Genomic DNA, 24509 nt, shown 5'->3' with positions numbered 1-24509 from the left:
GCATTTTTTTTTAAATAAACCATTGCATTAAAAAATTGTACCTCACAAACAAAAGCAAATTTACTTTTTTATAGTATATATTAGCAGGCTATTTGCAAGAAGAGAATTTTGCAAACAAAAAACGTATAACATTTCTTCACTTTTTTCAGAACCGAGAATCAAAAGCTCAAAACACCACTTAAAGAACAACCGAATACTACACCCCTTCTAAATTACTTTGAAGACACATCGATTGGCCATCTCCCTAATTAAAATTAAAAGTCAGGTTTCTTACCTCATGTTGGCTTCTTTTTTCAACTCTTGGATTGTGTACAATCCCAAATTTCACCAAGAGTCTTGAGCAGTCCTTTAATCCACAGAATATAATCCAAGATCCGTGATGTAACCCATGACCCGAGTTAAACTTACCAAAATGGAGACAGTTTGGCAAAGCCATTTTTCACAGTAAATAAAAAGTGTGCTGAAAACTGTACCGTGCTCACCTACATAAAACACATCTAAAAAAAAATCCAGAAAAATAATACTTGTTTGGCAAAAAAACACAACAAGAAATCTATAGTTGCAATCCTCTCTCGAACTAATTCAAGTTAAAAGAACACAAAAAGAAAAAATAAATAAAAAATTGCAACAAAAAAATCCAACAAGAAAATCCTTTCTCGAGCAAAAACATATAACCATGATTTAAAAATATCCCAAAAAGTATTGGTGTAATCCATGAATTCTTTGTCCATGTTCCTTCATCCTATCCAAAAAACCTCAACAACGCAAAAACGTAATTTGAAAAAACCCTGTCACATCCCAAAAATTAAAAAAATATTACTTTCATCTCTCTATTGTTTAGTAGAAAAAATGATGATTCTTTTAAAAATATTCTATTAAACAAAACATTTTACGAAAGCAATCAACTCGATGCAGGCCTACAACTACTATCTGTTTAGGAAAACATTAAGTTAAAACATACACAAATATCAAAATGTTACTTCCCTAGTTCGTACTATTTATTTATTTATTTATTTATAGAGTTTTGTATAGCGCGGACAAGACCCGTGGGTATCAGAGCGCTTAACATATAAGATAGATTACAGACATTATAATAGCAATTGTAACAACAAACATATATGAGGTAGAAGGCGATAGGCTATAGGGGTGATTATATATAAGTATTCTTCAGCCTATGCAATTAGTATTAGGAGGTGAATAGGTTTAGCTTGAGTCATAGGCATATGGCCAAGCTCGGTGAGGTAGGGTTATATAGCATAACAGTGCAATAACACGTGCAATTAGCATTAAGAATTGAATAAGGCTGACATGTATCCAGGATCACAGAAATAAAACAAAGTGAGGTAGAGGTTATATAGTTTTGTCTGTGAGTTACAGTTATCAGATCACATAGCTGTGAGGTAGTCGTAAAGGGTACTACCTCTCTCCTCTCTTCTAACAATAAATTATGTCACTCTTAATCTATTTTTAATCATTTAAATTTGCCTTACCAGGACGCAGCTCTTCCTTGCTTCTAATCCGGACTGCGATGACAAAACTTGCAAACAAGCGGCCGGCAATGTCATCTCTTTTCGTAAAAAGGAATAAAGGATTAAAGGACAATTTGTCTTATTCACTTCAATTGAAAACCGTGGGAAAACCTACAATGAAAAAAAAAGTTAGATGGTACCATACATTTAAAAATCTATGTTTATTTTTAAAAAATAATACAACTAATAAAGTTTATTAAAACATTTTGTGATTCTTTTTTTATAAATGTAATATTTTTTTATTAAATGTAATAAAATTACCTTCAATACTATTAATGTGTCAATTGATTGTTAACTATTATATTTTGTACCACTAAAATGTATGGCTTTAAACATTTTATATGTATATGTATGCAAACTCAAGATGTGCATATGTTATGTTATGTTATGTTACTTCGGTTTATATAGCGCCAGCTCACCAACAGGTCTCAAGGCGCTCCAGACCAAAGAAAACACACTTTATTCCTACTAACAGAAACTTATATATCCTTTTTACGTTTTAAAAAATATATATTAATATCCTTTTGAAAGATTAATTGTTTTATAAATGACATTTAACATTTTTATTAAATTTTTAATAATTGCTTATAACTATATAACTAAACATTGATGTCAAATCACCCCTCTACCGAAAAACACTCTGTGTTTGTCTGTTTATCACTTTTATTAATTTGAATAATTAATACTAAGTGAACATATACATTAAGTAATACATAATACTAAACTAATAAAATTCATACATGAGTATTAATATACTCCCCAACCCCCCTGTTTCTCATGCATCCCGTCCCAGAGGATAGGTGCCAACGTTTGTTTAAATTAATTTAATCAAAAACAATTTTTGAATATATATCACTCAAAAAATATCAATTATAATTAATACTTGAGTATTAATACACTCCCGAAACACCCAATCTCCCATGCATCTTGTCCCAGATAATAGGTGCCTCAGCATTTTTTAACAATTTAACAAATATATAATTGTACAATTTTCCATCACTTCAACTAAATATCAATTAATTTTCAAATATTAAAATGAATACCTGAGTATTAATACACTCCCCCACCAAAATACCCTGTTTCCATACATCCCGTCTCAGGGAATAAGTGCAAAAGCACATTTAATATATTTTTAATAAATTAATTATGTTTTAACTATATATTACTTAAAAAATAATAATAAGTAATCTAGGGCTAGATGTAGGTAAATAGGATTTACCGATATTTACCGAATCGGTATTTACCGATTCGGTAAAATAGGGAAAGAGTCACTTTGACACCCTGGTGCACCCCTGAATAGTGCCTGTGTGCACATGTGGCACACATACATGCCCTAAGGGCAGGTATGTCTGTCACATGGCATGGGTGTAGATGCACAGATTTGCATTTACAAAGGTATTCGTTGTTTACCACCAACTAATAGTTGGTGGTAAATAACGAATCCTTAAAGCACAGAAGCACTCTTCAAATTGCTTCCTACATGTCATTTACCGATTCTGTAAATACCGAATCGTGAATGATGATTCGGTAAATACTGAATCGATAAATACCGATTTGTTATTTTCCAAATCCTCCCCTACATCCCAAATGCCCAATACCGGTCGGTAACGCCCGAAATTCGGTAATTTCGTCCGTTACCGACAGGTATTGGGCCGCCTACATCTGGCCCCTAATTTTTTATAATACTCACGTTTTAAAAATAACACCTGGGCATTAATATACTACCCCACCCAAAACCTATCATTTTAATTTTTTTGATATAAATCTTTTTTAAATACAAACTTGTAAACTAAATATTCATTAAGTTACAAAAATTAAAATAAAAACATGGGGATATTTGTCGTGCCCTTTTAATCATACTTTTTGATGTATATACTAATTGTATTAAAAAAAGAAATATTGAAAAACTCCCCCAAAAATTAAAAATTTAATTCAAAATTACAAAACTTACCTCAATTACGTCCATTATTTACTTAAATTACCAAAATATAAAAAATAGCCACAAATAAAAAGTTACCTCACTTACCTCCATTACTTAATTTACAAAGCATTGTAATGGCACATGCGTTGTAATGGAATGCAATGTAATGTCTCCTGCATTGTAAAAGTTACATTGTAAAGGCATTACGATGTAATTCTTGCATTGTAATGGACGTTTCCCATGGAAATGCATCAGAATGCTAAGCACCATCTATTCAGGCATAGGCAATGACTCAAGAGCATTAGAATAAGAGGATCTCCATTACTGAACACCCTGGCATACTCACCTATGCCATGAAGGTAGTCATTTTGCAACTGGGAGTTGCAACAAGACAACAAGCGACAGCAAAGGTGGAGAGAGCGCATATTCCTACAAAGTATCAACCTCATTTATCGGAGGGAGGAGGAAGCAATCAAGGGCCAGATGTAGGTGACCCATTACCGGTCAGTAAACCCGGAATTCGTTAAATTTCAGGTTTATCGACCGGTATTGAGCCATTTGACATGCAGGGGAGATTAGGTAAATACCAAATCGGTATTTATCGATTCTGTATTTACTGAATCATCATTTACCGATTCGGTATTTACCAAATCGGTAAATAATATTTAGGAAGCACTTTGAAGAGTGCGTCTGTGCTTTGAGGATTCATTATTTACCACCAACTATTAGTTGGTGGTAAATAACGAATACCTCTGTAAATGCTAATTTGTGCATTTGCACCAGTGCCATGTTGCAGACATACATGCCCTTAGGGCATGTATGTGTGCCACATGTGCACACAGGCACTATTCAGGGGTGCAACAGGGTGTCAATGTGACACCCTGCCACCCTTGAATGTTTCCCAATTTTACCTCCAGGCCCATATGAATGAATGGCAATTACTGAATCGGTAAATATCAATACAGTAAATACCGAATCCTAATGATTCGGTAATTTTTACTGAATATTTACCTACATAGCATTTACCGATTCTAAAATACCGAATCGGTAAAATTCGGTACTTTAGAATCTGTAAATACTATTTACCTACATCTGGACCCTAGTTCTATAGACCAGAGAAAGACAGCATCCTGATTTACTGGAGAAAATGTTTCCAAGTCTTAAATATTTTGCAATAATGCCATCCCGCTGCGTGACATTGATGGCAGACCTACACATCCTAGCCAGAAGACATCTGCTATGTGTGGTCACAATCCACATAGTGAATTTTCTGCATTCTTGCCATCTGTGTTGGATTCTCTCATTAAACTAGCCATCAATAAAGGATTTTATGGTATTGCAGAATTTCCTTATGTGCTTGGTGCTTTGAATAGTGCAATTACTCAATGAATGGTCAGGCAACTGTGGCTCATAATGGGCTTTTTACAAATAATCTGGCCAAAGTATCATGCAAGTGCCCAGGATGCATGTATATTCAGGCACAGTGCCATTAACCAGAGGTTTAAGTCTGGGAGATATGGAAATGGCCTACTTATTTGTAAATTATCTGAAAGAGACAACTTTTTAATCTAATATTACTTTATGCAAAAATAAAAGACTGTTTTCATAGGTATTCATGGATAAGTTGTTTTCCATGCTACACAACTGAACAATATAACTAGATGTGCTGTGCTGCATGATATACAGACTGATGTATGCTGCCAAAAATATCAATATTTGCTGCATTTCTATACTCACTTAGTGCTGGTTCACTCAGTCCAGCCTTGTAGTAATCCAGACATCCTTGCAGCATCTGGGTAGGGTGACTGTGTTGCATGCAGGATTGCATGTGTGTAGTAACAGAACCCTTTGTTATATTGCATCAACAAAATAATTGCTGCCACATAGGGATAGGGTGCCTGTGCAGTAGGCATTTTCTGTGCTTAGATAGGAGGACTTATTACCATCACAACACTGATGTAATTAACAGAATTACCTCTCTTAATATGTAATGCCTTATGCAGAACATGTGAACAGTATTAATTTTACATACACCATCATTGTACATTCTACATTATTGTTAAAGGTGTAGCGTTTGTCCACACACCTTTAATTCTCTTCCCACCCACCCAACCATGGCAGAACATGGGAGTGGCATTGACAGTCCCCCCTGAACCACCCGTAGTACTATTAATTAATTAATTTATTTAAACTAATAAAGCGCACAGCTACCCGCAGTGGGTTTCCCGGCGCTCAGGGACAGACTAAAGAAGAAGAGCTTGCATGCTGATATTGCTGAAAGGATGCTTCTGATTACTGCTGAAAGTTTTAAGTCCCTTGCGGAAACGAAAAAGATTGGTTTCTGTCTTTAGGGTCACAAGAGTATTCCAAAATTTAGGACCCAGATGGGCAAAAGAATGGCCTCCCATTTTTCTAGCCTAAATCTGGGAACGGAAAAATCACCATTCCCTGAGGATCTCAGGGTTCGACTTGGCTAATAGGCCTGAATAAGGCCCTGAAGGTATTTAGGAGCTGAGCCTTGTTTGATTTTAAAAACGTGGCAAAGGGCTTTGAATTTAATTCTATTCGGGATTTTGAGCCAGTGAAGGTCACGAAGTGCTAGAAAGGCAGAAGTTCTCCTGGGAACGTTGCGGAGTAGCCGAGCAGCTGCGTCATGGACAACCAGGAGTTTTTTTTATGGTTGTCAGGTCGGTTCCAATATAAAGAACGTTGCCATAGTCGAGGCGGGAAACAACCAACGCCTGGACTACCGTTCTTTGTGTAGAGGGGGGCAACATCCACAGGATTTTTTGAAGCCATCTCAAGGTGGCGAAACAAATAGAGGCCACCTTCACAGCCTGCTGTCTCATTGTGAGTTTCTCATCGATGAGGGTGGGTCCCATACCCTTGGGCCAATGGTGGGGGCCCCATAGATCCTTACCCTTGCCTAGTATCACAACCTCGGTCTTGTCACCGTTAAGTTTCAAGAAATTGCTCTTCATCCACTCAGAGACTAGAGTCAGACCTTCTTTCAAAGCAGAGGTATCGTTGCACTCTTTATTGGAGAGGGAAAAAATAATTTGTGTATCGTCGGCGTAGGAGTATAAAGTGAGACCGGCTTCCTCCACGATAGTGGCCAGGGGTCTTACATAGATATTAAATAATAAAGGACTGAGTATAGACCCTTGGGGAACGCCGTACACCGTACTACGGTGTACGGCGCAGGCCTGGCAATGGGTAATGCCAGGCCTGCGCAGGACGCAGGCCTGGCAATGGGTAATGCCTTTGAGGGCGCCATCAGCGTTGGGGTCTGGCACACCAAGCAATAGGGATATGGATAGACAACAGCACCTGCTCGACTTGTTTGGTGTGAAGGTTGTAGGGCTCGATGAGTAATACTATTTATTTATATGTTGTGTTCTATGCCAATATTTTTCTCAAATATCAAGCATGCTGCTCACACTCAGGTAAGTTCAGTTTATGTTTCAAATATTATGTGATCATCATCTAGAGACGTATGCCAGGTACTAGACGCGTGGAAGACTGCCCAGGTAATCCCTCTAAAAAAAAACAACAACATTCACATCACCCAGTTTCAGAACCTCCGCCCCATCTTGCTTCTCCCTTTCTGTGCTAAAATCGTGGAGAAGGTGGTGAATAAGCAGCTCATGAGCCACCTGGAAGAACATTCTCTCCTGCATCCCACTCAATCAGGTTTTAGAGCGGGTCACTCCACAGAATCAGCCCTTCTTTTTTCCACCGAAGGCCTGAGGAGCATAGTGGATGATGGAGAGACAGCAGCGTTGGTTTTATTAGATCTTAGTGCAGCTTTTGACACCGTGCTGCACTCAATCGCTGCTGTCTCAGCTGGCGGACATCGGAGTGAAGGGACGAGCCCTGGCTTGGATAGAGTCTTTCCTGACTAACAGGAGTTTTCAAATGCACTGCCCCCCCTTTAAATCCTCACGCAGAAATGTAGGCCATGGGGTTCCTCAGGGCTCGAGCCTGAGCCCTACTTTATTTAACATTTATATGGCACCCCTGGCCCGCATAGTTGAGAGTTTTGGGGTGGGCATTGTCAGCTACGCCGACGACACTCAATTGCTGCTCAAACTTACACCAGAGTGCAGAGAAGAGGCCAATAACTTCTCAAGTTGCCTTACGTCGGTAGCAGCCTGGATGGACCATAACTGTCTTCGCCTCAATGGCGAAAAAAACGAGCTGCTGGTAGTAGGGAAATCAGCTTCTGCATGGTCACACTTGTGGTGGCCTAAGGAACTGGGCAGCCCTCCTTGCCCGGTGGAATCGGTACGTAATTTGGGCATCATTTTAGATTCAGATCTCTCCTATAAAACCCACGTGAACAAAGTTACAACCAAGTGCTTCGGTATACTGAAGGTCCTCCGTAAAATTCTGGACCTCCTACCTATAAACTCGAGAAAGACCATTGTCCATGCCTTGGTAACTCCCCACTTTGACTTTGGAAATGTTTTGCTTCTAGGTCTGAGCCCAAAAGGATTACATCAACTTCAATGTGCACAGAATGCCGCAGCTCGCCTAGTACTTAAACTTCCTCGCAAAGCATCAGGTAAATCTGCTCTATCCAAACTACACTGGCTTCCGATAAGAGAGCGTATCAAATTTAAGTCCCTCTGTTACGCTCATCGTATAGCTCAAGGCAAAGGCCCAGCCTATCTTCAAAATTTACTGACGATACATCGCCCCAATAGAGATCTTAGATCAGCCGGCAGGATGATCTTTAAACTTCCGAAAATTACTAAAGCCAGAATGGGCGGACGCTCGTTCAGATTTTTAGCGGCTAAATGTTGGAACGAGCTCCCGCTTGGTCTCCGGATGGGGCCCTCCGAGAGTATGTTTCGAAGAAAGCTTAAAACTTTTCTTTTCCCTCAGGCCTAATCTATGTGCCTCTTCAGCTCCTCCTTTGTCCCCCTCAGCTTTGTCCTCTTAGCTTTTTGTGTAGTGTTCAGCGCGGGGACACACTGTTTTGGGTAACCAGGCGCTTAATAAATGGTTTTAATAATAATAATAAGAGGTGCTCAGTGGTGTGACCTAATCCTTCTTTTTGGAACTGATTTGGACTGAATATTTAAATAGTCATGCAGAGACCCCTTTGATCTGCCACTAAGGTAGTGGTAGTTATTAGTAATAGTGAGTTAGTGTGTTCCCTCACTTCTTTGTGCCTTTTTTTTGTAGCTTGTACAGTCCCAACCTCAAGCAATTTCCCAATGATGTGTAGTATGCATGCATCTATGAATTGAAACATTGCAGGCTGAGTTGGCCTGTTAAAGAGGGTTAAGAGATTGAGAATGAGATGAGAAGCAAAGATCATTCATTGCAATTTATTAGTGGGTCCAAAATGTAGTTTAGGACATTTGGAATCGGGTTAGGTTTAGGACATTAGCTACTGGTCCACAATACTAGTCCTATAGGAGAGCTGACTTAGAAATGTTCAATGCTATTGCATTTGACTTTCCCAGTCAAAACATTTTTGGAGAGATTATTAACTGTATTATTGTATTTTGGTTATTACTTACATCAGCATCCAAGGGTAAGCAGAGGGATGGGCCTGAAACCACGGAGGCAGGTGAGGGATCCGGGGTTGCCTTCACAAGTCCTCCTGTTGTAAATATTACTATTATTCCCATAACTTTAACCACTCCATATTTCAAATATTTTTTTCTTTTCACTGTGCCAGTCTCCTAATTTTTTCCAAATCCTCTTTGCCATCTGTTTTTTAATTTCTTCTTAGCCCTGCATTATCCTTTCTTCTTATGTTATTTATTTCACATTTCTGTACTTGACTTCAAACTGTCTGTACTAGTCTGCTTGTAGCTTGCTTTGTTCTGCTTTGTCAGTAAGCTTTTCCTCTTCCCTCATATTTAATGTGGACTGGTGGTACTGTAAGACTCGGAGAACCCATTTCAGTCACGTACTTTACTGTGAAGATTGCTGCCCATGTAAGGCATTCTACGCACGTTTGTTGAGAAGGGTTTGTTTTTCTTGCTCATGCTTATATACCAGCAGTGCAGCATGGCTGGAAGTAGGAGGTCTGCCCCATTGCATTTGCCAACCAAGACCATACCCCTTCTTTGCACTTCAATGACTCAGATTCATCATGGCTCTGCCCCTACATTAGAAAATGTTTTTTCTACATGGCTATATGTTTTTTTAAATATTGCCAGCCAGCAAAATGCTTAATGTTAGATTATGATAGAAGATATTGTAACCAAACTGTAATGATGTATTTTGCTTGTACTTTGTTAAAAAACAAACTATAGGGTCAAGAGATCTGGCATCTAAAATGTGTAATGTTTTTTGTAGTTGCACAAACCACCAGTGCTAGGGTTGGCAGCAAGACCACCAGAGGAGCAGTCACAGCAGCAGTGGTTGAAGGGAGGAATTCCAGTGGTCGCAGGGAAGGGGGTGAATGGTCACAATCCTTGCTAATTAACAATTAGCAATATACGCAGTGCAGGGGCACTGACTCAATCATAATGAACTTGTTTAATCATTGGTTGATGGAAAAGGGAAAAAGGATTGAAGAAGAAAGGATGGGTGAAATGTATGGAATATGAGTGAAAGGATGCATGGGTGAAGGGAAGCATATAGGTGGGTGAAAGATGCATGGGTGGGTCAAGGATAGATGAAAGGGTATACTAATGAAAGAATGCCTGCCTTCATGGGTTAAATTAATGCTCAGGTGGTTTTTTTTTGTTGTTGTTTTTTTATCCTCATATTGCGATTTTATGTTTTCTGGAAATATCAGGGTTCAGCCTCTGCATTAACTGTACCAGCACTGCCCCTAAATGCGAGTGTGTAAGGGGAGTTTCCCAACCGAGATTTTGCAGAGGAGTCCCTTTTGGAACCAATACATAAATAACTTTTCAGTTTTTTTTCCGTTTGTGGGAGGGAGATAGCCACCTTGAATACTCCATGAGTATTGTACCCATCAACAGAAGTTACCATCGCTTAATCATAGGATCATCATTCCGTCTCGGACACTAGGTTGGAGTTAAAATGATTTTCCCATATTGCCCAGAAGTTGTTTCTATTGGTATGCTTTCCCCTCCTGTCTAGTTTGTTTATTTTCAAGACTGAATTCATCCATTCCCCAATCGTAGGGGGTACTGGGCCAACCCACTTAATACATATCTCCCTTCTTGCAAGGAGGATTAAAACAAAAACCAAGTCTTCTTGCTTTTGTTAGCTTACCCGCTCCTATATTGCTGTCAATCCCAAAGAGTACAAGGTTGGTACTTACAGTTAGTTGCTATTGTAGGATCGAGCTTAAGGTCTTACTCTTACCCACTCCATACCAGAACTCGTCAAGGTATAGGCACTCTTTAAAGATGTGAATGTCGTCTGCCCTCTCCTCTCCGCATTTCGGGCATTTCCTGATTTGGGCACCTTTAAATTTGGACCGTTTTTTTGGGGTCCAATAAGCCCTATGGATCGTGAAGAGATGATTTCTTTTTAAAGCTGCTGATTTTAATGTAGCCCAGCATTTCTCAATTGACTTCAGCCACACTCCCTCTAGGTCTGAGGTTTGTAAGTCTTTCCCCCAGATTAGCTCTGTCGTCTGAGGGTCTTCATCTCCTGATGTTATTAGGGCCCAATACGATCTGGCTATCTCTTTCTTTATGGTTAGAACTTACTGATTTCTTTCTCCAGCTCTTCGGTATCCTTTTCATGATCTGTAAGGGTTTTTGCCCAACTAGAAAGCTGATAGTGTTTAAATTTGGAGATGGTAAACTTAGTGATGGGATGAAAATCGTCCCATGAGATCAGAGTTGATCTGCTTATGATTTGACCCCAGTACTTAATGTCGGCTGTTTTCAGAGGGATTGCCATGCTGTCTTTTAGGCAGTCTGGGGTGCCGGGGGAGTCCCATATAGGGGCCAGAGGGCTCTAGTATGAAATATTTAAGGTCCCTCTGATCTGGAACCATAGCCTGGCCGCATCCTTCAGGACCTTCAATGTTATTTTTTTTTTACATTTTGGGTGGCCGAATTTATATAGGAAGTGGTCAGCTCTCTTGGTCATTGCTTGAAGATATTCGGGATAATATTGATGAACCCTCAACAGTGGTCTCATATTCTTAAAGTAAAAAGCTCTGTAATATTCCCACAGGTCAGGGCTGGCTATCCCTCCATGCTCTTTTCTTCTCCTGATTTTCTTCCATGATATTCTGGTTCCCTTAGATGCCCAGATGAAGCTCGCAATTTCTCCCTGTAGTTTTTTCATGAACTCCTTTTGAATTCTAAGGGGATTGTATTAAACAGGTAGGTGTATTTGAGTAAAATAGACATTTTTATGATGTTTGATCTACCTAGGAAGCTTAAGGGGAGGCTAGTCCAGACCTTTAAAAGTTTTCTTATTTCGCCTGCCACTCTATTTAGATTTTTCTGCGGGATTTTCTCCAGGTCGTGGACTAATGTGATTCCTAGATATTTTATTTCCTTCTTGATACTGGGATTGGAGAGATTTGTATTCCAAGTCATAATCTCGGTTTTGGAGTGATTAACCAGATAGCCTGAGACTTTCCCAAAATTCTCAAGGGTAATTTTGATTTTAGATATGGACGACTGGTAGTCATTGGTGAAAAGCATTAAATCGTCGGCATACAGAGCGACTTTTTTGGACCACCCCTGGTGTCTGAATGGTAGTATTTTTTCGTTTGCCCTTAGAAAGTTTGCCAATGGCTCAATGCACAAGTTGAAAAGTAATGGCGAGAGTGGGCAACCTTGCCTAGTGCCTCTTTCAATACGTATGTTACTAGTTAGGTCCCCATTCACCAGGATTTTGGATCTTGGGGTCTTATAGATCTCTTTCACCATGTGTAAGAAAGATTCCCCCTGGTTATTTCTTTTCATTACCTTATTTAGAAAAACCCAGTTAACCCGGTCAAACGCCTTTGTGGCATCGAAGGTGAGTATTGTAAGAGGGGTTTTTTCGGAGGTAGCAACATCTATTGCCCCAAATAGCTCATGAGTCAGGTCCTGAAGTTTGTCTTCCTCTGATGAAGCCTTTCTGATCAATATGTATCAGCTCAGGTGGGTTAACCACTTGGATGCTAAGGCATGCCGATCATGCCCATTGACTTTCCATTGAAATCAATGGAAACTCCATGACGAGTTACCCTTGTCATTAGCGCTTCAGAAACCGGTCCTCGGAAGCTTGTTTCCGGTCCAGGGAAGGCATGGGTTGGCAGTTCGGGCTGGACTGTTCCCATGAGGCACAGGGTCAGACTGATTTGCATATGGCCATTTCTGAACTTGGGTGGCAGAGTGGGCTAAAGAACGGTGATGGATTAAATCCAGATCTGTTGCCTGGGTTTGAGTGTTTGATTGGTTCAGATGCTCCGTCCATCACCACCCCCTTTTGTGGCACACGATTCATGGATGTTTGGTGGGGTTAGCACATGTGCCTCCATGCCACTTAGCAGTGACCTAAAGGGAAAGAGCCCTTCTTGGTGCCCTCAATGTCCCTTTCTGACAGCCTTTTCATAGCAGTTACAATGCCATGAAAAGGCTGTGGGAAATGGACATCTTATTCTCTCTGGCAGTGCCTGCAGAGTCATCACCTTCATTGTACTAATTAGTGTCAAACCGATGCACTGATGGGCTCCTTGAGCTGTACCCCATATAACACTCATTGGTGCAATAGTTACCTACTCCAATTTAAGCATGGTTGTAGATTGGTCATCCCCTTTGACTCACAAAACAGACATTGGCCAGTCTTGTAAATCAAATATCCTGGTGCAGTCCTGCTAGGGGATTAAAGAAAGGCACCGGATGGCATTGTCTCTCTAACGTCCCTGAGCGGAACAGAGCGCTTCTTCTCTACTCACTGTTTCAACTCCAATTTGACCATGCATGTGTCTAAAACGGCGGGGTTCCAATCAGGCACAAACAAACAAAATAATGTAATGTTCCCCTAGTTATATCCTTTTGCTTTTTTTGCCAAAACAGTTCAGGGATTGAAAGTTCTATGGTGGCTCAGCCTACTCAGTCATCAGGGTAGTAGAGTTTATCCTCAAACTGAGAACATTCGCCCAAAATGTGATCAGCTAGCAAACTACAGCCAAGCTTCAGAACAAACTCCAACGCATCCAGAACGCCTCCGCACGACTCATCCTGGACATCCCCCGACGCAGCCACATCTCCGGCCACCTGAAAGACCTGCACTGGTTCCCGGTCAACAAGAGGATCACGTTCCGGCTCCTCACCCACGCACACAAGTCTCTCCACGACCTGGGCCCCAAGAACTTCAACGACCGCCTGACCTTCTACACGCCCACCCGCCAGCTACGGTCCACCAGCCTCGCCCTCGCCGCCGTACCACGCATCCGAAGAGCCACCGCCGGAGGAAGATCCTTCTCCTACCTGGCTGCCAAGACATGGAACTCCCTCCCAATCCACCTTCGGCTGACCCAGGACCATCTCGCCGTCAGGAGACAACTCAAGACCTGGCTGTTCGAGCAGTAGCATACCCTTTCCCCCAAGCGCCTTGAGACCCTTCCGGGTGAGTAGTGCCTATACAAGTGCCATGATTGATTGATTGATTGTCCTGGAGGATGGTAGAGTATATGTAATTTAAGGGCGTGTTTGCTTGGTGAGTTCACAGAGATTCCAAGGTATTCACAGGAGTCCAGGGGTTCCGAGTGAAATTTTGTGATGGCGAGGTCAGATCGATGAATGCAGGCTAAGCCTCCGCCTATTTTTTTAAGTCTGTCTAATCTAATGATGTTAAAATCTGGGGGGACCAGAAGGTCAAGGCATGGTGAAGATGATTCCTTGAGCCATGTTTCCGTAAGGATAATTATGTCAATTTTCAGGCTAAGGATGAGGTCGGCAATGTCAGAGGCGTGTTTAGGGGCTGAGCGGCAGTTAAGTCGAAGGCAAGAAATCTTGTTAGAGGAATTCGTTAGGCTGGTTTCCTGGTTATCTTAGTTTGGGGTTATAGAGTGAAGATTATTCTGATTTATTCCTCTATGGATTGGATGTGATGTTCTGCATGGGTTGATGGGGACTAGGCGAATAGCGTATTCCTCTTTGTCTAAGACATAGTCGGATGGAGATTCATACAACCCTAATAAAGATTGTATTTCCTGGCAAAACTACTGCAGTTTTAGATTCCCTGCTGTCTACACATTCACCAAAACCACATTTTGGCTAAGGTGCACATCCCACCAGATTTCATGGTGTTTTTTTGAATGGGTGGTTTGTTCTCCAGTACCATAGTTTGTACCAAGCTTACCTCAAATAACGCTTGCCTTGCAAATGGAACCCATGGCAATGTTTACCTTCTTTTTGTTAACTACAAAGAAGTCAAAACGTTTGCCTCTCTGCAGTGTCTACTTCTGCTGAAGTGGTGTTGGTTGATGCAGGTTACAATGCCTCTGCGAATGTGGAAGCTGGCAGTGGTGGTATCTGTGCCACATCCCTCAGAGCAGGTTGAGATGGGATAATGTTGGTCTGCTCTGGGGCTGGGCTAACATTCATGATGATTAGGCCTTCATCATCCTCCTCTTCTGGCATTTCCATGATTACAATGGCTGCCTCTGTGATAGACTTGGGCTTGGGCCTAGGTTGGGGGTAGAGCCATTGACGAGGGAGTGCTGCTCCCAGTTTGCTCCCAATAGTCTGGTGCAGCAGGCACAAGTTGGACAAAAAAGGTTCTGAACACCATACCAGTGGTGGAAATTGGCTTCTTCTCACCCCACTGGCCACTTTCTTGCCAGCTCGTTTTCTTTGGGGCCATTTGATGCTATCTTTTAGCAGTGGTACTTAGCTTCACAAGATCACTGTGTTGTGTGGTCACACGTAACATGCACAGACCTTCTTTCTGGCAGTACTGTGGATGATGTCTTTTCTCTTGTGCATCTAAAAGCAAACCAACATAAATAACAGCAGTTAAATGTGGCATTGTTGCAGTCGGAATTATTAGTACATTTAGTGGCATTACTTTAGTTATCAATAATTAATAACAAAACTGTGTATACTCTATCCACTCAAAAGTAAAACAGACCACACCATCATAACATTTCATTTACAATCAGGAAAAATAAAAAAGAGCAAAAACATACAGATTAAACTGGGTTTATGTAAAAGGCTTATCAAATTTCAAAATGTTATACAGAGTAACTGTTTGCTTTACGTACAACAAGTTGGGATTTGGCATTCAGGGAGGTGCACATGTCAAGTGAATAATCCTTCAAAAATGAATGCTGTAGTGTGGCTGTGAGTCAATGGCTGACAGTGGTTTAATAATGTGAAAAAGAAAATACAATAATTGAATAAAAAAAGGGAAAAATTGAACAATTCTTTTTTTTTTTTTATTAATACAAAATTATTGTGAAAAATATTAAACAAATATATAATTGTGATGTACTTGGGGACTACTATGAGAAACCCAATGGGATGAGGGAGGCAATAATTGGTGCAGGTCAAAAATGAAAAAAGAAATATATACTATTCACACAGTACATTTGGTATTAGCATTGAGCACATTGGCCTCACGCATATTATTACACTGATAGAAGGGAAACAAAAAAAAATTAGCACAAACAAAAAGGCTTAGGGCAAAATGTACGAACATGTTATTTTGCAAGTCACAAATTATGCTCAATTTCAAGTTGCTATTTGCGACTCACAAAATGACAAGTACAACAGTGTCAGAGACACAGTTTGTGATTCTCAATGGGGTTGCAAGTTGCATGCCTCATCAATATTCATAAAACACTCGCAATTTGCAACCCCATTGAGAATGGCTGACCCGCCCACATATGGTGGCCTGCTGGGCTCAGAAGACCTCCATGTCTGGGACTGCTTTTCAACTAAGCATTTTTTTCCTTCAACAGAATGCATTTAAAACAATTTTAAAATGAAATATTTTCATTTCAATTTTTTTTTTATTCGTAACTGCATTTGCAAAGGGGAAAGGGTAACCTGATAACTCCTTCCCTTTAGAGATTGCAGTACCACCCTTTTGAAAAGTCTGGTAAATTGTGAGTATTTTACAACCACAATTGCGGTCGCAAAACATTTGTACATGGCTTGTGGGGTCGCTATTAGGACGGGAATGCCCCTTCCTAATAGCGAGTCGCTAGACATTATCTTGCAAGTCACAAATTATTTGCAACTCACAAAATAGTGTTAGTACATGGCCCACAGGATTTTTGCATGCACAAACAGGTCACTAACCAATTTGCGCATGCAAAAATGCGGTGTACATATGTCCTTCAGACTTAAAAAAAAAAAAAAAAAAGGATGGTTGCACAAAATGGCCACAAAATCAAACAGAAGCAAGGAGGCATGGAAACAACAAAAACACATGCAGGCCTCTGGCAAAAGCACACTGGCTGGCTACACAAAATAGCTACCATGCTCATGGTCATAAAGCAAACAAGCTGCATGGCCACAACAAAGAAAAGATTCAGGCCTAACACAAAAGCACACTGGCTGGCTACACAAAACCAACAGTGCTCACATGGTCAAACGCCAAACAAGGAGGCATGGCCACAACAGAGAACACTTGCAGGCCTGTGGCAAAAACACCCTGGCTGGCTACACAAAATGGCTGCTAGCCACATGGTCAAACAGCAAGCAAGACAGAAAGGCAACAACAAAGAACACATGCACGCCTATGTCAAAAACACACAGGCTGGCTACATAAAATGGCCACTCACCACATTGTCAAAGAACACTCAAGGAGACATGTCCACAACAAAGAAAAAAGGCAGGCCTATTGGTGACAAAAGCAACCATGGCTGGCTACACAAAATGACCATCGGCCACATGGTCAAACAGCAATCAAGGAGGCATGGCCATAACAAAGAACACATGCTGGCCTATGGCAAAAGCACACTGGCTTTTACGATTAAAACGAGGCAAAGGTTTTACTAAAACAATGTGTTTGTAATTCGAAAATTAGTCACCATTTATAAGCCACTGATAGATGCAGATGTTTAACAGCCTCTAAAAAAGAAAAGGCTTTCTTTCCCTGCTGAAACATCTTTGCTTGCAAATTCAAAGAAGCAAGTTACAGTTATCTTCACCAGCACTCTTAATATTGTTTCTGCAGGTGCACGACATCAACGAGACACGTCTATGTGAAATCGTCACTCAGGTCTTAGGAAATTCAATAGACCAAAAAAAAGGTATTAAAACTCTTGTACGAAAATTTGAATACAAGATAGAACAAAGTAATAGAAGTTGCCTTTATTTCTAACACGAAAAGAAAAGGTCTAATTCATTTGAGTAATGTTTCCTAATCATTGCCTTTTTAGCTCCATAAGTACCGTGAAGACAGAGGCAGACTCACGAGTAACACCATAGAAAATTAACCAGGTAACACTCTGAGAGACTAGAGTTAAATCTCTGATGACGGTAGAAACTTTTAGACCACTCTTTCAGAAAACTGGTTTATAAAAAATAGAATGGTAGAATGAAGTCTTTATAAAACGATATAGGTCTCATGTGATATCACAAAAACAATTCTGAATTAAACAGGATTTGAATAAGATTCCAATATACACTATGGTTTCGATGTAGTTGATAGATGCTAACAATCAGCTATGTATAATTAGATATTTCAAGACTCACTAATAGTCATATTTTTGTTTTGCACACGGGTTACTATTAAAAAATGTTGATGTATAAATTATCATGTTAAGGATAACAATGTAACACATTGTATCTTTTCTAGGGGGTCACATTTCTATGTAACTATTGATTGTCCTGAAGATGGTCTTAAGGAGTCAACAACTATAAGACCGAAACGTCGACCAAATTGTCCAGATCTTTTTCACCTTGATTGAATTCAAGCAACGTCATCCCTTATGTTGTAACAAAGGATTTGTTAATGAGATTTTTTGTTGGACTGGACTCTAATTCAGATGGATTAATGGAGTGATTGATTTAATTCCTGTTCATTTGAAATTTTCTGTATACTCAATTTTAAATATTTAACTGTACCCTTCAAAATATATATAAAAATAATCAACTTTTTCATAAAATCAACTTCCCGTGTAGCAATTTTCTTTCATTTTTTACACTTGCTTGATTTATTTCTTTGTCTTGAAAAGTGAAACTCAAATAACAGTAAACAGATACCATTTGGGTTGGGTAGACTAGAGGAATTGATTAACTTACATGTCTATAATCTGTGATTGATTCTGTTAAAAGAAATTCCCTTGCTGGCACTTTTCCCTATAACGAATTATCAGCCCGAGCCCGCAAGGGTTTATTGGGTAACCCACTGTCTTTTAATAGTGTTGATTGTTGGCACAATTTCCCTACTGAACAGGTGGTGACTATCCCTGAATGTTGAGATTGGGAATAATGAGGGATGGGTCAGATTACCTTAAACCCCAATGTGAAATAAAAAAAAAACAAGCATGGCAACCATTTGTGTCCACTGTCAACAATAATCACACATTTGGACCTGAAAATGTTGAGTTAAATGTACATTTCTGCAACATAGTATTGAGCTGTTCTTTGCTGTAAATTGTCAAATTGGGTGACAGAAGGGATGTTTGCTGAATTTATGTCTTTAATTTTAGCAAGTCCTAAACCTGAAGTCTGCTGAACAATGTCATTTAGAAAAATAATCAAGCAGGCTTGAAATAAGGTGTCTGTTCCCTGAACTTGCCAATGTTTGGTACCCCAAATTGATTTCATGTGATTGGAATACTTCCAATAGTCATAGACATTTATGGCCAATTGTGTAACAAATCTGTAAAATATAACTGGGTTTGTTTCAGTATATATTTCTTTGCTGATATAGGGAAAAGTTTAATATAAATTGATTTTAGGTCAAATGAAACATGTCCAGAACAATGTGTGAATGTATCCCCATTTTTTTGGGCTCCCTCGTGGGGGAGTTAAGCAATTTACACTGCATGTAATTAAAATATGTGCGTTGAACACTGGTGAATAATGATGCCCATTATGATAGCAAGAGAACATGTCACCATAATTAGCAGACTTTAGATATAGGTCTTCAGTCTCAAAACAGTTTTGTATTCTAGCTCTAAGAGAATGGAGTTTACAGTGTCAACATCTCAGTCATTGTCAGAATGTAACATCACACAAGTCACCTTCAAAATTTGAAGAATCTACAGTATTTCTGAATGGCAGAAAATATCGCAGGGGACCTGGAATATTGTGATAAATTTATCCTAAATATTATCTTTTAAACTGTAATGTGTGTTCATGTTTCTTTTTGATTATCACCATGGAAATAGAATTGTCACGGCCTGCAGTGAGTCCGTTTTCTTGGCTCTTTCTAGCCGGTGGATGGGACTTTTCTTTACTCTGGAATAAACACATTTTTGCATCATCTCCATGATAAATGATTATTCTTAATTTTACAGGACCTTATTCCAAACAACTCCATCAGTCACTGGAACAGCAGAAATGTTCACAAGGAACAGGTCACGTTTTAGTCTATTGAAAGATGAGGGAGGCGTTAACACCTCATTTTGGGGCAAAACATTCTGGAATTAATGGCTATCCATTAGCAAGGTCATCAGTGATGCCATCAGTGATGCCACTGTCCGTATCATGAGTGATGTAATATGTCTACTTGGTTATAATAAAGACATCTGGAACCAGCAGAGTGCTCCTATGTCCCTGGTGGATGTTTGTTGAAAAATAATTTTACGTGATGGCCACTCACTTCTCACGAAGGAGGCACCCATCCTGCAAAGTGTTCAACGGGAATCAAGTGACTTTTGTGGAACGATTACTTTAAGGACTGTTGGAACCGCTGCAAACTAAATGAAAGGCATGCCTGCCAACACAAGGTTGGAACATTACTAAATGTTTAGTGTTGGTTACTAAAACTGACGCTCAAAGGTACGTGCTCTATCAGGTTATAAAAGCAGCCGGATGAGGGATACAGATCAATATTGCTTGAGCCTGCGAATGTTGAAGTGGCTAAAGAACTGTAATCGCGCAATATGACAGTGTGTCAAAAAGTCATGCCATATATGAGATCCATTAAGGTTTAAACATAATTAAAAAATTCAAAGGGGCATGCGTAATTTCATTAATAAAATGAACAAATATAAAATACAACACACCGTGAGGGCGGATGTTAATGTTACAAACTTAAATAACGTCACACCACTTATTCTTACTAGGAGACATCAACCAATGGGAATGAGAACAGATTTAATTAAAAAGGCTCAAAACTGATACCAATCTTGTTATCCAGTGTTGAGAAATGCAACTAATGGCCCGATACGGTCAGCTCCTGTCATAAAAGTTTTGGGGTGATTAGACATGCGGGGGCCGAGAACAAAGGGAGTCCCAAAATGCGTCTTCCTCCCGTTAATTTCATAGGAAAAATTGGAGCAGGATACAACCCGAACTGCTGAATCGAATTACACAAAATTTGGCAAAAAGGTAGCTCTTGGTTCAGAAAGCGACATTTTTTTTAAATGGTGTAAATCCATTTGGTAGTTCCTGAGAAATTTTAAAAAAGAAAACTTTTGATATCTGAGCTCCGGGGAGTTGTGACTCCTCCCAAGCACAATTTGACTTCTGATTGGCTGCCAACACTCTAATCCAAAGTGTTGGCAGGCATCCTGTGACTCTGTTACAGACTGTTGCGACGCAGTGCTGTGCAGTCAGCGCGAGTGGCTGGCGCAGAAGATGTAGGATGCTCCCGGTACTGAGATTCAAATGGCAGAGGATTTGGATAGTCCCGCCCCTAGGGTCTCTTTCGAATAGGTGCTGTGCCCCCACCCTATCTGGTCCCCACTTGTTTCCTTTCCTGCAAGGGATACCCAGCTGGCAGGTGCCCTGCGACCCCTTCTTGCCGATGATGCCCATGCCTTCCACTCCGGAGCCCGCTGTCTATCAGTACACTCTGCCGAATGGACAGGTCATTTTCCCTGGACCGGTGTCCGCTCTGGCTCCCGTGGGGCTACCTTCTGAAGGGGGACCGTATCAGACAGAGATCAGAGATGCGAGTTTGCGCCTTCTTCATTATTTATGATGTCTGCTGTGAATACTCACTGCATGGAGAGAAGTATGCTCAGAATCCTGGGGGCTGGCCCCAAAAATTTTTACAGCCATCCTATGTGCCCAGCACAAACCCACTTTTTAGTTTTTACAGGGGGGTTGATGGTCACAAAACAAAATATCAGACATCTTGTCCCCTTATGTTTTTCTAATAATTCACTAATCGGTCCAGCCGCCTGTATCATACTTTGCAGGTCATTAAAACCCCATGAAAACAGAGGGAGTTGACACGTATTTCACCCCATGGAAATGAACAGCGTAGATGTGCCATACACAGAAATACAATCTTGGAAAAAGAACGAGAATGTCACCACAGTAAATGCTTGATGATTGGCATGGTGTCGAGACATTGTATTATTTGACTGCTTGAGAGAAAAAATAGAATAGCTATGTGTGTCCTAATCCAGATCATTTAGGAATAAAAACAGACCAAATATATCTGCCCTTTTCTAAGTGGTTTGGGGTAATTAAGCTTTGTTGTAAATTGCAGGCTGCAGTTAGTGATTATTGCACTCAAAAGAGGCATCCGTTTTCTGGAGCGAGCATTTCGGCTGCCAGACAAAAAGCTCTCAAAAGTATGAAATAATCATGAGGCAAGTTTGATCATTCAATAGGGCGATACCAAAGGGGATGATGGACGGAGCATCTGAACCAATCAAACGCTCACCCCCAGGAACTGATCTGGGTTTAATCCATCACCGTTCTTTAGCCCACTCTGCCACCCCAGTTCAGACATGGCTATATGCAAATCAGTCTGACCCTGTGCCTCATGGGAACAGTCCAGCCCAAACTGCGAAGCCATGTCTTCCCTGGACCGGAAACAAGCTTCCGAGAACCGGTTTCTGGCATTCCAGCCGTCTTCAGCCAGGCTTGCTTGAATCCAGTGGCAAAGTGAGCAAGGGACTCACGTCTGAGCATACCCTGCCACACTTATGGCGGCCAAAAGCGGTACAAAAGGGGGTGGTGATGGACGGAGCATCTGAACCAATCAAACACTCACACCAAGTCAAAAGATCTGGGTTTAATCCATCACCGTTCTTTAGCCCACTCTGCCACCCCAGTTCAGACATGGCTATATGCAAATCAGTCTGACCCTGTGCCTCATGGGAACAGTCCAGCCCGAACTGCCAAGCCATGTCTTCCCTGGACCGGAAACAACCTTCCGAGGACCGGTTTCGGGTTCATACCCTGGCCTGGTAGTTTGGGCTGGACTGTTTCCATTGGGCGCAGGGTCAAGACTGATTTGCATATGGCTGGGTCCAAACTGGAATTGCATGGTGGGCACATAAACGATGGATTTAGGCCCAGATCTCTGTACTGGGGTGAATGTGTGACGTTGTTCTGCATTCTGTCCTTCAAGAGTTATTTTTGCATTGATCATTCAATAAAGCACTTCTGGATTTATTTATTTAGTTATCCATTCTATAATTAGATATGACTCTGTACCCCTCTGAATATCTCACAGATATACAGGTATGTGTGGTGTCGTACCAGGCACTTGTCGCTAGAGGTACCTTATATCAGCCAGTCTTGTATCTCCGATATTTAGAAACATACAGCATCACAGCGCTTGTCCTTGTTGTCTTTCATCTGTCTTTTCCATCTGTTTAACAAGTGATTCGGTGCTGAGGAAGGGGCTGAGAGGTGGCAGGGGGGGGGGGGAGGAGGGGGGATGGGGTGTTGGGCAGGATATTAAAAGGCAATGCCTGAAAAATGTGTACCCATCACAATAAATAAAACAACAGTTTGCACATCCAACAATTCTAAAATGGGTTTATAAGTGTTTTGGCTATTCGGTATTTTTCTAAGAAAGATTTGCTTGTATACTCACTGGAAGAGCGCGGATTATCCATTCAGAAGAGCAGTTACTTTATTGTGGTTGTTTATTTCTAGGGTTTGAAACCAGAACACATTGCCTTGAACCCCGGCTCCTCCACGTGCCCCTTTGTTTGAGAGTTACTGAGGGAGTTCCTTTTTCTCCCAGTGGCGTGGTTCCAATATCAGTCCATTCAAAAGCACCTACACATGATTTAATTGCCACGCGGCGCTATAAAAACAAAACACATGTGCCTGGTGTGCCCTGATTCTGGAACTGTTTCATAAATGTGCTTCCTTTGCAGAAACTTGGATTCATTCAATTCGGATCGCAGCTCGTGACAGGTTTCTTTTCTCAAAGGCCTGTACTTGTAGTGATCCTGTGAGACCCCCCTTCAGCTGCTGGTCCCTGAGGATCACAGAGGGTGGAAGCTCGATGGACAGATGGAGGCCTCACCAAGCCCAGGGGAGATGGGAGGATAAAGACACAGAGCATCACCAGTGCCCTGTGCCATGTCTGTCTGGCTACAGTAGACTTCTGTGTACAACTAATGGCAAAAAGAACTCACTGCAGCCCTGAGGTGCGCGTGCCTGTCAGTGTAACAAAGCTCTCTCCTGCCACCTTCTGGTCAGTGAATAAAATGGAGAAAAAAAACAATAAAACCCTTGCTGCTCCGAAAACAAGAACACATTCTAAACATTGGTAACCGTGTTACATTAGTCGCCTGCAATTAGCATTTTTGATTTCGAATTGAATGCTAGAATTACAGCTTTATAAATAGCACATGTCTGCATGTTTTTGTTACTTTTATGAAGAAAACTCATATTCATTTACATGCTGAATGAGGTTTTAAATAATGGGCAATTACAGTGGCCCACACACTAAACTTGCAATGTTTATGAGGCTTTCAACGCTTCATAAAATGCTCTCAGTAGTGATTTTTGTGAGGTAAAGCCAATGTTTCATCTGTATTTTGCACTGTACTCCAAATCTAAAACTGGGTGCACTACTGCTTTTAGTTTGCAAGAATGCCACGTTTGTGGGAGTGTGAGCATGCAAAGTATGTATTTATTATTGAATATATGGTGTGATTCTTCTGTAAGTTGAAAGAAAGAAAATCAGTTCTCACACAATGATGTTACTTCTTGCAGGCAGTGGAGTCCCTGGGAATAATGAACTGCCTTCAACCACTGTCCACTGACAGCTAC

The sequence above is a fragment of the Lissotriton helveticus genome, chromosome 4_2 (genome assembly GCF_964261635.1).
Source record: "Lissotriton helveticus chromosome 4_2, aLisHel1.1, whole genome shotgun sequence".
NCBI classification, from domain to species: Eukaryota; Metazoa; Chordata; class Amphibia; order Caudata; family Salamandridae; genus Lissotriton; species Lissotriton helveticus.
The sequence above is the reverse complement of the archived record's forward strand: the minus strand, read 5'-3'. Positions refer to the sequence as shown.